The following is a 14,140-nucleotide window of genomic DNA, read 5'->3' as shown; positions in this document are numbered from 1 at the left end:
TAAAGCAAATTGCACCCCTTTACGATGGTACACGTTTTTTTCAGGGGCAAGTAAGTACTTCCAGAGAAAACAGCCTAAAAGCTGTAAAAATCCCTATGGCACCGTATATAGTGGTTGGAGAGCACGTAACTGGTCAACCGATTTGGTCGGAAATTCGGCCTTCGACATATTTTGTCCAAACTTAGTTTCAGTTCGTAGATGGGTAGTACCGGTCCACAACTTCCAATACTTTCCCCCAGAATTTAAATAATGTCACTAAAATGAAATGCACGATACACTTTCTTAAACGGGGTAACCAATTTGTTCCAAACTTTAGATCTTCTAATATTTTGTCCAATTTTAGATTAACTTCCAAAAATGGCCCATATTGGTTCTCTCCTTAAGGTACCTTCCCTGCCAAAGTTCAAAATTGTTGTTTAAGTGCAGTTTAGGGTCTGTTCGAAGATCCTGTATGTATACCGATGCTATTCGTTGTGGTCCTGTTTACAGCGAAATTATGTTTTCTGTGGACAAGCTTATGGTTCACTACTGGTCCAAATGTTATACGATGACCCACTGAAGTGATTAGTGGGTGCGATATCTATCGAAAAGATAAGACTCCAAAAATAAGATCCACTTTCATAATGGACTATGTCGGTCCATTCCTTCAAGTACCTCCTCCGCAACACTTTTGAACTTTAATCCTAATCCACATTTTTGTCTGAAAGTTCAAATGTTCAAAAAGGTCTCAAAATTGCGAAAGGACCCTAAATACATTCGATCTGTCCGTAGATGAAAGTTTTAATTCACATAGGCTGAGGGTATATCTCTGTCGGCAAAGCCGACTAAACATTTTTTACTTGTTTTTCTAAGTTTTGGCTACAAAATATCCATTGCAAAAAATCATACAATATAGGTCCATGTTTTGGTACATCCCCAAAATAAGGGTACAGCCAGATTTTAGCCACATATTTTTACCGAATTGGTTGTATCCATATATATCCAGGGTTTAGTCTAGCCCCCATGAATCGGTATTGCCCAATTTTATGTATTTCGAAGTTTTTTTTGTCAATTGTTATACCCTCAGCATTTAAGCTAACGAGGGTATATACACTTTCATACGGGCAAAATGTGCCTCATCGAAATAATGGTTTTAGACCCAAAGTATGTTTGGACGAAATGTGTTTCAGACAATTTGGAGTCGATTTAGCAATGTCCGTCCGTCTGTCTGTCTGGCTGGCTGGTGCGCACGATGTTCTTTGTGGACCTGTTTAAAGCCATATTATGTTTCCCGTAGACAAGTCTATGCTTCCTGGCATACTTGTCCAACAGGTGTACGATAACTCACTGAAATGACCAGTGGGCGCGATATCTATCGAAAAAATTTGACTCTGAAAATAAGATCCACATTTTTTTCGGTAAGTTACAATGTCCAAAAAGTGTCACAAAATTTGAAAAGACCCTAAATACATTCGATCTGTCCGTAGATGAAACTTCCAATTCACATAGGCTGAGGATATATCTCCGTCGGCAAAGTCGACTGATACTTAATTACTTTTTTGATTAGATATTGCTTTAATTTGGTATTGCGTGTTGCCAGAGGATACAAAAGCTTACTTCAGAAAATTGTAAATATTGGTCCATATTTTGGAAAGAACAACGATGACACCCCATGTGAGATATTCTGTCTCTCCAAGGTATAAGGAATCTAATTGTTCCCATTTACTTCAATACAGTTCTTGGTGGAGGGTATAACAAATTCGGCCCGGCCTTAAGTTCGGCTCTTGTCCGCTAACACTGTGCGACAACAAAAAAATGACGAGGAAAATCGAGTAGATTATGAAAGTAGAGCTGAAAATATGAGACACGTGTATCGGCGTTTTAAAAGTTTACGTCGGAATGTAACCAAAATAGGCGGGGCAAGTTCCGCCCATTTTTAATTTTTTCGAAATATTCGAGTTAAGATATCTTTGAATCCTTGCATTTGAGGTATATAGTGTCTTTGGCAACTTTATAGAGGAGTATGTGGGCAATTTAAAAATCTGATTGTATCAAATCCAAATATTCTACAAAATTGTTCGCCATAAAATTTTACTATAGGTCTCAGAATACACCAAATCTGTAGCTCTTGCCTAATCGCCAGGAATCACTAAAAACGAAAAACACGTTTTAGGGTTAAAGTCGGACTTCATCTGAGTTTATTCAAATTTGTCCAACAAAACATAATTTTAGAGGGATGACGTCAAAGACAAAAATATTCTCCGTCAAATTACTATAGGTCACCAAAGAAATGAAATGCCTATTTACATTATATATCATAAAAATATCAGTATCAATTTTGCTGAAAAAACATGAAAATATTTACCAATCTTTTTGATGAAAAATTGTTCCTTCTTTTTTCGAGTTTATACATGAAAGTAATATGAAACTTGGTTATAGGTGAAAAGTGTCAATTTCTAAGGTTTATTCCGTAAATGCCACCAAAGTAGGAGTTAGCCCCATTATTGTAGTTTTTTGGAACACACCAAATTGTGCATGTGAGAGCCCATATGATACCTATATTTTCACTTGACCATAGCCGTAGACCTCTAATGTATTTTCACTTACAATATAAGCAACCAATGGCTTATCCAAACTACGGAATTTAAGTTGAAAGTACTAAAAATACGCAATTTGGACAGGTCCAATGTGGGTTTTTTATATTCCAAATATATATGCACCACAAATATTTCAAAAGCATTATGAATGAAACGCACAACATCTTCTGTATGAATTCACAACGAAAAACCATCAATATGATATTTACAGTATCCAATCACAACGACAAACTGTATGAAAATTGGGAAATATGGCCCTAAAACATATATATCAAAAACAAGTGCTGCTAAGAATGTTATATACTATTGTTACAGATTTCTTTTATTCAGAGACCCATAATGAAATTTTATTTGGAACATTTCTTTCTTTAACAATATTCCCAAAAAGTAAAGGATTTTGCTAGATTTTGTTCCAGTATGGAATTATGTAAAATTAAAAGTCCAAAATTAAAACATATAATTTCATCCAAATATATATAAATTTGGAATCTAATTTTTTAAGGAAATAGTATAGCTAGATATATGGTTTATTCTGAAACTCATAGTGAAATTTTGTGTAGAATTTTTCATCTTTTGACACTTTTCACCTATAACCAAGTTTCATATTACTTTCATGTATAAACTCGAAAAAAGAAGGCACAATTTTTCATCAAAAAGATTGGGAAATATTTTCATGTTTTTTCAGCAAAATTGATACTGATATTTTTATGATATATAATGTAAATAGGCATTTCATTTCTTTGGTGACCTATAGTAAAATTTGACGGAGAATATATTTGTCTTTGACGTCATCCCTCTAAAATTATGTTTTGTTGGACAAATTTGAATAAACTCAGATGAAGTCCGACTTTAACCCTAAAACGTGTTTTTCGTTTTTAGTGATTCCTGGCGATTAGGCAAGAGCTACAGATTTGGTGTATTCTGAGACCTATAGTAAAATTTTATGGCGAACAAATTTTTAGAATATTTGGATTTGATACAATCACATTTTTAAGGAGTTTTTGAAAGATTTTTGAAAAAGGACAAAAAAGACCCCTTTGATGAACCGCATGAGGGTTAAAATTTTTAACAAAAAAATTGCCCACATACTCCTCTATAAAGTTGCCAAAGACACTATATACCTGAAATGCAAGGATTCAAAGATATCTTAACTCGAATATTTCGAAAAAATTAAAAATGGGCGGAACTTGCCCCGCCTATTTTGGTTACTTTCCGACGTAAACTTTTAAAACGCCGATACACGTGTCTCATATTTTTAGCTCTACTTTCATAATCTACTCGATTTTTCCCATCATTTTGAAAAAAATTGAATTTTGTTGCACAGTGTAATGCATCAGTACACTAATACTACTCAAACCTGCTTGATATGCCTTTTGGTCTAGAGGTTATTATTTTATATCTATACACCTCTTCTTCTCTCTTATTCCTGAAGATCTTTCCAGACATAACTGAGCGGCGGGTACTTTTTCCCAAGATGATGATTTGATTGGCTTAACAGATTGTCCACTTTTTGATTTAATTATTGTTGTACTTTTATTGTTGTTAAATAAAAGACAATTTTTATTAATACCAAAGGTTTAAATGATTTATTGGATGATGAGCTACTAACTTAGAAAATATGATGAAATTACAAGACTACTGAGAATGACGTGGCGCACAGAGGGGAAACATAGCCTTAAAGTTGCTCAAAACTCAAAATATGAAACTGGTCTTTTATGAAAAAAAATGTTGATAAACGGCAACCAGACTCTTTTCTACATTTGCTATAACCATCATCGACTTTGTAAGATTAACCAATCCGATGCAGCAGTCGATTGAACACAGCCATACTGAAAACAAAAAGTAAATTTTCGAAAACTAAGAAATTAGGTGAACATTAAAATGACATTATTTTCGCGAAAATTTATATTTTTCAAGATTTATTGTTTTTGTACAGTCTCCGAACAAGATTACCATTTAAAATTTTCAGATTGATTTTACATCTTTGCTCTTTAATAATGGTGGTACATATCCTCTTAATGAAAATTTTTTATGATACTTTTTAAGATTACTACAATTTCAATAGTGAAAAAGTCTATTTCCCCGTCGTTTCCCGACCATAGTTTCTTCTAATGTTTTATGCGCTTGAGTCTCAAATATCAGATTCAATCATAAAAAATTGCTCATATTTGCGCCATTCCGAAAAAATCTAATTTTTCTCAACTAAAATATGAAATATTTTTATATGGAATTGCAAGGTTTACTCACACTAAATTTTGTTCCACCTTATAACCGGGATTCTTATTTATCATACTAAACCAACACCTATCAAATATGTTTGCATTATTCAGAAATACTCACGGCTTTTCTCATGTGAATTGAGAAAAATTTAATTTAAGTAAGTTTCAAAAAATAAAATTTGGAATGAAATATATGTATATTGGACTATCTATACATCTGTACCGATTTGTTTGAAAATTGGCTCAATGTTTTTTAGGCTGGTTCAGGTTGCATGTGTCAAATTTCAGTGATTTTGGTGCATTTTTATCTCATATCAGATTCGAATATATATGGAAGCTGCACCCAAATCTGGACCGATTTTCATTATTTTCTATAGGATTAACCCTTGTACAGAAGATATGCTTTGTGCAAAATTTTATATCAATCCGACTATAAATGAGCTTTCTAGGGCTTTTGATCGAATTTTAACACAAATTTCCCCTCTGTGTGGCGGTTGACTAAGAGTGTTGCCATATCGACAGTGTAGTAATACGCGACGCCACTCCGCTAATATTACAATATGTGATGCCATATTGTTATTGTGGGATGTGTCCCTAACAATCATAAAACTTACAAGCCAGTAAACTTACCGTTTAGTTTTTTTCATCTAACGCATAAATTCTGATACTACGTATCCTTGTTCACCATTCCATTTAATTTCTTGTTTATATATATATTTTTTTTTGTGTAAAATATAAAAAAACATTTTGTTTTACAAACAAAAACTCAAAAATTAAAAAGTTGTAATGGTATTTATGAGAGCTATTCCGGTGTGTTCCAAGGCACTTAATTTGACAATTATTTGATGAACGAAGCCAAAACATCTTCTGTGATCGTGCCCAAATTGGCGTCGCGTAAATCGGGTAAATCATCTTCTTGTTCCAGGATTGAAAAATTAAAAATAAAATATTTGTTTTTATATTATTTGAATTAAACTTTATTTTTTGTTCTGTCCTCTTACCATTTAAAGACGTTTTTATATCATTTAGCCATTGCATTTCCAAATTCTGTGTAGTTTAAAAAGTTCCTGCACTGCACGGGATCAATGGGAGCTTCTGGTGGTGGTATATTGGGCACGGGAGACTTAGCTGGTGTCACAAGTTAACTTTTCTTAGTTAAATTGGCTCTGGGCCTATCTCCAGTTTTAGGAATGTGGCTACCTCGGTGAGATGTAACCAGAAATCTACTGGAGTTACTTGAAGGTTTGGCAGGGCAGTTAAAAAGGTGCAGTGTGTTGTGCGGGCCTGTGTCGCATTCTGGGCAGATGCTTTGCATGGTGTCATCGATACTTGCCCTATAAGAAATTCAGACGTCTGCAACATCTCGAGCGTAGTGTGAGGGGGGGAGGTCTTCGTGGATCGCTTTCAAACAAGAGTTATTTATGGCATCTACGACTGCATCCCTGTGAATACTATTTAAATCTGCTTGATAGGCTTGCTTATCACCCGAGCAGCTACTGCAACGAAAGCATGCCATTGTGTTGCCTTACCGGAAGAATCTTAGTCTCCTCATGTAATCATGAAGAGGCACCATGTTGCAGTTCTCAAGGCGGCATTCTACAAGTTTGAATATCTTTCCATTGCGTTACACTTATATTCGCGGTCCATACTGGCGCCGCAAAACCTACCACAGACCAACAAAGCTTTCTTATCTATACCTCAAATGCTGCCGGCTAGCGACTTGACGGCATTGAGATCGTAACGTATACGGATGATTTTACGATCTTTGCGACTTGTACCTTTACTGATGTCATTTTCGAAAGGCTGAACACAGACATTTTTCGACGCAGGGAATATGCAAATATCCGCCACTAAATCTACGGCCATTCTGTTCACCACATGGACGGGGCAGAGGTGAGAACAGAGTTGAATGTCATAGTTGATGTAGGAACATCTCAGCTTGTCGTAGATAGATGTGGTATGCGCGGACAAGATGAACATGCTGTCGAATGTAACCCCTAGAATTATGGGGTAGTTTGTGGTCGGAATTCTGCTACCGTCAACCATGACATTCAACTCTGTTCTCACCTCTGTCCCGTCCATGTGGTGAATGGCATGGTTCTTTGATGTATTGTTTCCATTCTTCCCTATTTCGGGCTATGAATCTGAGTTCGTTTATTGATTTGGACGTTTCTTTCTGGATTGTTCGCTTCCATGTAACTTTTAGTCTTCCTTTTCTTCTTGCACCTTGCGAATTCCATGATAGAGCTGATTGTGGTATATCATCGGTGTGTTTGCGCAGAGTATGCCCAAGCCAGCCATATTTCCTCATTCGAATGTCTTTTTCAATGCCATCTTGTTTTGTTACTTCCCATAACCTATCATTTGTTATGGTATTAGGCTACCATATTTTGAGAATTGCTCGAAGACATCTATTCACAAACGCTTGTATTTTGCTCGTCGTTGCCTTTGTCACAAGCCATGTCACACATCCATACAATAGTACTGTTTTGACGCAACTATTAAATATCAGTATTTTGGTGTGCAGACGTAGACTGTTATTACGCCATACATTGTTTAGCATTCCGAAAGCATTTCTGGCTTTGCGTATTCTAGCCTCCATATCCTTTCTTGCCCCACGATCCGTCGTAATTGGCTTCCTAGGTATTCGAATTCGCTAATATTTTCTAGGGTCTCATCGTCTAAAAATATGTTTGTGTTAACTGCAGAGTTGATAGACATATTCTTTGTTTTGCTTATTTTGACTTTTAGTCCAACTTTACGTGCTTCATTTGCTAAACACGTAACTCTGGTTTGCATATCACTATTTGTGGCCGCAATTAATGCTACGTCGTCCGCGTATGTTAGCTCTGAAAGCTTATTTGTAAGTCCCCAGGGAATTCCGAGTTGCTTGGCATTACCTACTTCGAAAACTATATCCAGGCCAGTAATGAAAAGAAGGGGAGAAGCCGTAGATTTAGTGGCGGATATTTGTTATTCCTCGCGTCGAAAAATGTCTGTGTTCAGCCTTTCAAAAATGACATCAGTAAAGGTACAAGTCGCAAAGATCGTAAAATCATCCGTATAAGTTACGATCTCAATGCCGTCAGGAGGGAGTGGGATAGAGAACTTCCTGTTTCACTCTACGGGGTTTGAACTTCTTGTTCCTGAGTTCCATATATATCGTTGATTATCCAACGTTACAAAATTGGCCGGAGGGTTGTCTGCTCGATGTCCTCCAACAGAGTGGATAGCTTGACAGTGGCATTGTTCTGCCACTCGCCTTGCTCTGGTTGAGTCTTTGACTATTAAATAATATGTGTGGAGATGGTGTGCTGTCGTGCTTTGCTGCTTACGGAATACATGCTGATCATCAGCAATCGGATAGCTATTTCTGAGGACTAAGGTCTTTGCTACGGGCGAATTCGAATCCTTATATGGCTTCAGTAGTGCGACCACCCTGCTCATTTTACAGACATCGGGAACGATATGGGTGGCTAGCGACAGGTTGAAAACTTTAGTGAGATACTCGACTCCCGGCACATCCAGCTATTCCAGCACTACCATGTGATTGTCAGCACTGGCCAACATTACACGATCCCATTCATTGCTGATTTATTGTAGCAGCCCACCAATGCCAAATCGGCTAACATCAGTGTTTGGCGATTTGTCGCCAGGTTAGATTCACAACCGGCAAATTCATCAATGGTAACATCCAACCAATCATTGTGTTTACCCAGACACCAATGTCATGAATTTTTCCATGTTGCGCGTTTAACATGGCGATATTCGGACATATAGCGCACGAGAGGTTCTCGTATCAGTGAAATATTGAAATATCTTCGTTTCGCGGATTCATCTTCATTTTTATCCAACACCTGATCCACACAACTGGTCAACTCTGTCCAAGGTACATTTATAGAAGGTAGAAGTGACAATCAGCTGTATTCTTACTTTTTTTGTAAATTTAGTTTTCAAAATGTAATAGGGTCTACTCATGAAATTTGAAACATCGAAATTTGCCTCCATAAAATACTGTTTTTCTTCCTAAACTTGTAGTAAAAATGACCTACGACAATTCTGAATGCTTTATATTTACAATGTCATTCAAATTTGTTCTATTTTGGAGGATTTTCAAAATGTATTTATGTTTTTCCTGAGGAAATTTTTGGAACGACCCTATTATTCAATATTTTCTTTGACAATTAATTTTCAATACCAACAATGTTGTTTTTGTAAATTTGTTAGTTGTTGTAATTCATGCACATACCTTCTATAAATTTACCTTGACTCTGTCCAATAGGCGTGAAGGCCACATCTCCAACCGATTGAGTAACGTGAAAATAGCTAATTTTCATTACGATGTGGACGGAAACATTAGCAACATTTACGTTGGCGTTGACATTCGCAGGGACGCTGGAAAACAAAAGGAAAAAAATAAATATTAATATTATTGAAGGTTGAAAAAATCCGAAGAACAAAATTCTCAAAATCAAAACCTTATTTTGCTTCTTTCATTCCTTCTTTCAAACTTTCAATTGATATTCTCAGAACGCACCAGACTTCCAATGGTCCCTTAAAATGTCGTTTAAAATCAAAGTATTTAAATTTCAATTTTATATTCAATTATAAACGAATAAAAAATTATTCGCAGAATAATTTATTTGTCTCACAGAAAAAGGAGAACTTTGAAATGGTCAAGATTTTACGATGTGGCCATAACAAAAAGAATTTTGGTTTCATAAAAATACCACATTGTTTGGCTTATTAATATTCCACACCATGATGACAGGTTATGAACAACAGCTTATCATATTACTTGCGATCGGTTATGGTCTAATGGCATGGCCAAAGAATATTTTTTTATCTTGAGTAAAGGAAGGAATAGAAAAAAACATAATAATAAACTGAAGGATAAGCAAAAAACGACAATGACGGGATTTTTGGGAAGGGTCCCCAAAAAGAGTCTTTACAGTTTTTATAGACGAACATAAACGAGGATTTTTTAAAAAATATTTTTACATTAATCCTGATTTTTTTTAAAAATATATTTACATAAAATCGGGGATTTTTTTTTAAAAAAATATATTTACGAAAATGGTGGATTTTTTAAAAAAATATATTTACAAAAATGCTGGATTTTTAAAAAAATATTTTCACATAAATCGTGGATTTTTATACCCTACACCACTATGTGGGGAGGGAATTATTATAAGTTGGTTTTGGCCAAAAAGTTTGTAACGCATCGAAATAATGGTCGTAGACACATACTTATATATACCAAAATGAATGTCTCGACGAGCTGAGTCGATCTGGCTATGTGTGCCCGACCGTCTGTCCGTCTGTCCATCTAAACCTTGTAATCACGCTACAGGTCGCTATTTTGATCGGCTCGTCACGAAATTTTGGGGGTTAATGGGGGTCCCACAGAGGAAGAAGCCTACTGATTTTAATGATGGTCGGATAATATTCAGGTGTCGGAATGGGCAAAAACTTATTTGGTGAAAAGGTCTACGTTTTATTTCAAAGCCAATATCTCTCTTTCTTTAAGAGGTATATCAAAAGCAAGGAAAGTAGAAAGTATCACCTTTACAACGATGTAAAGTAGGTTGTCGTAGCTGCTCAAACAACAGAGATATCGCAATAGTTGGTAATGCAATTTTGATCGGAACGTCACGAATTTTTTGGGAGTGGATGCGGGTCCTACTGAGGAAGAAGCCTATTTAGTTTGGTGATGGTCGGATAATATTCAGGAGTCGGAATAAGCGAAAAGCTTATGTGGAGAAAAGTCAACGTTTTTTCTTATGCGAATATCTCCGCTTCTGGTTGGAGTATTCCAAAAGGAAAGCCCGTCAATGGAAGAAGAAAAGATCTCGTTTGTATTGATGCAAAGTATGTTGGCGTAAGTGAGCAAACCGAGATATTGTAAAATTCAGTAATAGTTGGAATTTTGCCCGGATAGTGACGAAATTTTGGGGGTAGATGGGGGCCCCACAGAGGAAGAAGCCTATTGATTTTGGTGATAGTGCTTCTGGTAGTAATATTCCAACGGCAAAGCCTGTCAATGGAAGAATAAAATATTACCTTTACATTGTTGTAAAGCAGGTTGGCGAAGGTGGTCAAACAAGGAATATACCACAATAGTCGGTAATGCATCCAATTCTTCTATTTTTTGCAATCAAGCTACAGGTCGTAATTCTGATCGGATGGTCACGAAATTTTGGTTGCTTAGAGATATTTTGGTTGCCAGAGAGAAAGAGGCATATTATTTTTGGTGGTAGTCGGATTATATTCCCCAAAAGAAATGTTTACCAGTGAAAAGCTTATGCACAGGCGTAGTGGTGCAGGGTATCACATGGTCGGCCCCGTTCCGACTATAGCCTTTGCTCACTTGTTAAAAAATATTTTTGCGGAAATTTTGGATTTTTTGAAAAATATTTTTAAGCAAATTCTGGATATAAAAAATATTTTTAAACAATTTCTGGATACAAAAAATATTTTTCATTCAAGAATATTTCGATTAGGCATATATCCTCGTTAGCCTAAAGACTTAGGTTTTAACAAGGACAATGGCCAATAAATTAAAGCCAATTATTAATTCAACTCAGCTGCAAATGGTCATTAATGGTTAGTAAGAAAATCAGATATCCTTCGAAATACTTTGCAAGCCAACCTTACTATCGGAGCAGACACACATTTACAACAATAACAAATGAAAAACAAATATTAAACAAGTAAGAAAGTATCAGTCAGCTGAGCCGACAGAGATATACCCTCAGCCACGTACGCGAAGATAAAAAGTTAACACAATACTTCTGTAGGTTTTTAGCTGTTGATCCGATGTAGTACATATTCGCACCTAATACAAATCTGTAGGTAATAATTTTTTTTTCTTTATTAGTCTATGGATATTTTCCTTACAGACTATATAATTAAAAATGTTGTACTTAATTTTCTGAATTTAAATATATTACAATTATACTTTTCAATTTACAAAGTTTGAGCTAAATTTCTCTCTTAAAGGGTTATTTTACACATTAGCCAGTTTAGGTGGTGCCGGTAGGATTTTCTGGACCTTTTTTGGTCATTATCTCAGGAAGTATGAACTTGCCCACGAAAAAAATTACAAATTAATAAGATCAGAGAGGAGTTGTTAAACTATACTTTTTTCAAATTTTGTGTGGGAGGTACCCAAATGAGTGGACCGATATAGTCCATATTAGAACCCGATCTACGCCTGAAAGTAATATTACCAATAGCAAAGTTTGGCTCAATTCGGTTACTCCCTCCTAGAGTTATCATGCCCACCATCTTGGCGAAAAATGTTCAACCTTCGTGGGGGAGGTACCGGAAGGAGTGGACCGATATGGTCTATCTTGCAGTTTAAACTATGTTTGGACAAAATATTGAAAGACCTAAAATTTGAACCAAAGATGTAGATCCGTTCGAGAGTTATCGTGCGCTCTAACTACGACACATGGTATTACTCGTATATGGGTTGTTTGCAGGTTTCGTGCTAATTTCTGAGGAAGTATGGACTTGCTCCGGAAAAAAATTATATCGTCGTAATGGGGGTAGTAAATACAAGTGGCTGCAACAAAAATCAAAGCGATTCGAGAGCAGGCCTTAAACTGCACTTAAGCAAAATTTTGTGTGGGAGGTACCCGAAAGACTTAACCAATAGGGTCCATATTGGAACCTTATCTATGTCTGGTAGAAATGTCACGATGTGCAAAGTATGGACTAATTCGGTTACTCCCTTCAAGAGTTATCGTGCGGACAAATTTTCCGAACAATTTTGAACTTTTGTGGGGTAGGTACCTGAAGGAGTGGACCGGTATGGCCCATCTTCGAACTTAAATCAAATCTGGACAGAATATTTCGATACCCAAAATTTGAACGGAATCGATTGATTCGTTCGAGAGTTATCGTTCGCACCAGCCAGACAGACGGACAGACAGACAGACAGACAGACAGACAGACAGACGGACGGACATTGGTAGATCGACTCAAAATTGTCTGAAACGGATATCGTACAAACATACTTGGGGTCTAAAACCATTATTTCGATGAGGCACATTTTTGGTCGTATCAAAGTGTAAATACCCTCTTTAGCCTAAAGGCTGAGGGTATAATAAAAACTCAAAACAAAAACAAAACCAAGGACAAAAATCGCAACATACCTTTAAATCCAAATCATGTACTAAATGACGGCCAAATGATGTTCCACGCGCTTTTTGGATATGTAAAAATACCATCACAGCATGACCACCCATGGCGAATTTGAAAATCCTCATTGAGAACATAATCGTAACTGAGGCCAGAATTGGCTATCATTATATTATTCTGTTGAATGCTCTTCGCTGAGGCCAGCGCTGATAGATGTTGTTGTTACTGTTGCGTGTGTGGTTGTGACTGTGGCTGGGACTGTGACTGGTGTTGTTGATGACCACGGGACGATGATGACGACGACTGATGAACCATTAAGGCACCGGTTGATGAGGCTTGGGCAGATGCAGCACCTAGTGCACCAGGCGATGCTGCAATTTCATTGTACGGTAGTATATCCGGTTGTAAAATCATGCTGCGTTTCGATAACGCACAGACCTGAAAAAAGAAAAAGAGTCGTTTTGTTATTGAATGTTGAAATTGAAATTGGATGTATTGATAAAAAGTATTGAATGATATAATGCTATTGAAGCATTCTCAGCAATTAATAATTGATAATGTTTTTTATAATAATAGCAGGATAGTGAGTTTTTGTTTTCAGAATTTTTTTGAGCGCACACATATTTAATGGCACAGTGCTTGGAAACCATTTCAAGCATATACGACCACAAGGGAGTCCTTATGCACAACTAGAAGGGAGATTTAATAGACGAGCAAAAGGGAGTTTTTATAGACAACATCAAGGGAGTCTTTATAGATGAGAAGAAGGCAATCTCTATAGATGAGTATAGAGGAGAGAGAATAAGGAAGCATTATAACGAGCAGAAGAGAGTCCTATGAGAAGAGCAGGACGAGAAAAATGGAAGCTTTATAGACGATCACAAAGGAACCTTAAAGACAAGAACAGACGATCAGAAAGGAGTCTTTATACATGCGCAAAAGGGAGTGTTTAGAAACATGTATTTATAAAGGAGCCTTAAATACCATCAAAAGGAACTCCTTATGTTTCTGGATCCTGACATTATGACCCCAAAGCTCTAGAAAGTAGTGAATTAAAATAATATTTTTCCAAAAATCGTGGATTTTAAAAATAAATAAAATGTCACAAATCGTTGACGAAAAAATAATTTTTTTCTTACAAATATTTTGTACAAATTGTAAATTAAAAAAAAAATATTCTTTCACAAACATTTTTAC

General features: G+C 36.2%; 1 pseudogene; it reads right to left on the bottom strand.

Annotated features, from left to right (window-relative positions):
• Positions 1-8,323: 8,323 nt before the first annotated feature.
• LOC141388863 (heparan-sulfate 6-O-sulfotransferase 3-B-like) lies at positions 8,324-13,593 on the bottom strand (annotated as a pseudogene).
• Positions 13,594-14,140: the final 547 nt, after the last annotated feature.

The sequence above is a fragment of the Musca autumnalis genome, unplaced genomic scaffold (assembly GCF_047663935.1).
Source record: "Musca autumnalis isolate F117 unplaced genomic scaffold, ASM4766393v1 scaffold_1, whole genome shotgun sequence".
NCBI lineage: Eukaryota > Metazoa > Arthropoda > Insecta > Diptera > Muscidae > Musca > Musca autumnalis.
Note: the sequence above shows the minus strand (reverse complement) of the source record. Positions and strands in the feature narration are given on the sequence as shown.